Source organism: Ailuropoda melanoleuca, chromosome 16, assembly GCF_002007445.2.
Source record: "Ailuropoda melanoleuca isolate Jingjing chromosome 16, ASM200744v2, whole genome shotgun sequence".
NCBI classification, from domain to species: domain Eukaryota; kingdom Metazoa; phylum Chordata; class Mammalia; order Carnivora; family Ursidae; genus Ailuropoda; species Ailuropoda melanoleuca.
In genome coordinates, this window is record NC_048233.1 from 86,945,679 (window position 1) to 86,947,964 (window position 2,286).

The window sequence follows — 2,286 nt, forward strand, 5'->3', positions numbered from 1 at the left end:
CCGGGGAGGCCACTGCCCACGTGCATTGTTGGGTCGCCCCGATGTGCCCACGGAGAGTGGACCGGAGGGGTCAGGGCAGAGAACTGGGGGGGGTGGGCTCGGGCGGCAGCCATGGGGAGAGAGATGTGGGAGAACAGGGGCCGGTGGGGTGGGGCGTGCCCCAGGCCCCGCCGGCCCAGAAGGGATGTGGGGTTGGGAGTTGGTGGGCAAGATGCGTGTGGGCTGGGGGTACAGCTGTGCTGGTCATCACCGAAGCCAGCCTGGGTGCCCGGTCACCTGAGGGGAGGGTATGGAGCAGGAGGTGGGGTGCCAGAGATGCCCCATGTGTGTGGGGACACGGGAAGAGCGGCCCCGAGAGCCCCGAGGAGCAGGTAAGGGGAGGGCGGGTGACGGGGGGCTGAATGCCAGGTTCCTGTGCTCCTCTCTCAGATTCTCAACTGTGTCTTCATCCTGTACTATCTGCTGGAATTGCTGCTGAAGGTGTTCGCTCTGGGCCTGCCGGGCTACCTGGCCTACTCCAGCAACGCGTTTGATGGGCTCCTCACCATCATTCTGCTGGTAAAGTCTGAGACGGGCCAGGCTGCTGGCCCCCGGGGGGGGGGTGTGCCCTCTGCGTCTGCCTCTGCGCTGCCTTCCGTCTGAGGCTGTCCCTCCGGAGCGGAGGGCCCCAGGAATTTGGGCCCCTGCCTCCGGCGACAAGGGGCTGGCTTTCCCCCCCGCAAGAGCTGCTTGGTGGGGGGCCAGAGGGGGCCAATGATAGGCGGCTGGGTTTCCACGGCATCTGAGCGTCGCGGGGGCACGCTGCCTCTCCCGCCCCTGAGGGGGGCCTGGCTGGAGGCCGCTGTCCTGCCGGCTAACCAGCCCCGCCACAGACCGAAGCACAGTGGGACCTTGCCGTGGGTGGAGGCAGGGCGGGGGGGTCTCTGGCACCCTTCCCCAGAACCCGTGGGAGTGGAGGGTCACGCGTGGTCTGTGTGTCACGGCTACCATACTGGTACAGCATTTATTCGTGTTTGCTGTGGGCCCCTTGGGACAGGAGCAAAGATAAGTCTGAGAGAAGGGTCTTCGGTCTGTCCTTGACCTGGGCCTCCACCAGCCTTTCCAGTGTCCTGCCCTCCATACGTGTGGGCGCCGGTTCCCAAGACCTCAGTGTCTTTCTCAGCCGCAGGAAGCCCCACGTTTGGAACCAAACCCTAGGGACAAGGACGGAGCTCTGACTTCTCCCCAAAACCCCCTTTGGGGGGGCGCGTGTTACACGCGAGCTTTAGAATTCATGTGAAAGCCCTAGATTAGCGTTGCTGTAGCGATGCCTTCTCTTCTTTTGTAATTAAAGGTTTTGGAGATCTCAACTCTGGCTGTGTACCGATTCCCACACCCAGGCTGGTATGTGACTGGAGAGAACCGAGGGAGGCTACAGCAACCAGCACCCTGCTAGGCCCCAGGGGTGGGTGGCCCGCCGCCCAGGCGCCCCGGCCTGCCTGCTCGGGCTGCTTGGCTCCAGGGCGAAGCGCCCAGGTATTAGGAGAGCGCGCGGCTCGGAGCTTGGCCGGCTGAGGACTGTGGGAGCCGTCCCCTCTCCTTGCTCTTGGGGAACGTGTCCTGACTTGCCGTCAGAACGATACTGTCCCAGAGCTGGGACAAGCCTCTAGTGGGCTCAGCACCAGTGCCAGGATGGGCGTGCGGCTCCCAGTGTCCTGCGGAGTGGAGATGCCCAGCTTAGGGCTGGGGTGACCCTGAGCACTGGACTAGGGCTGGAAGCCTTGTGACCTTGGCTTGTCATCTCCCACGCTGGGTGTCAGTTTACTACCCTGTAAGATGGCGGGGGCTGGGGCTGCTATTTGAGCCCCACCACCCCCGCTTCTGGCCACAGAGCAGTATAGATGTCTGGGCAGGGGGTCCCAGAGCACCTCGGAGTGTGGCTTGTGGTGGCTGTCCGGTCGTGGCGCCCAGAACACAGCTGCCCCAGCCAGTGTGCGTGCTGGCCCCGGGCATCTTGGCAGCCCTGGTATCTTGGTATCTCTGTGGGCTGCTTCTGACCTAGTGGAGCATCTGGAAAGTGCTGGAGGTGGGCAGTGGGGCTGAAAGACTTGTTTTAGGGTCAGCTGCTCCAGAGCCAGCCAGGAAGGGTTTATGTGGCACAGACAGGTCGGGCTGGTGCTGTCCTTGGTGCGCTGGGGCCTGGCGGGAGCCCCAGCCTGAGGAGCGGTGGGGCTGTGCTGCTTGGCAGCCGCAGGGCCAGCTTCCCTTGTTTCTAAAGCGCACTGAAAACCCACTGTGCACTTTTGT

The 2,286-nt window shown here is 63.8% G+C and overlaps 1 protein-coding gene across 7 annotated transcripts in view; it reads left to right on the top strand.

The window, feature by feature from the left end:
- Positions 1 to 2,286, top strand: part of TPCN2 (two pore segment channel 2) — a 34,236-nt gene that overhangs the window by 24,568 nt on the left and 7,382 nt on the right. The gene's annotated exons all lie outside the window — the stretch shown is intronic.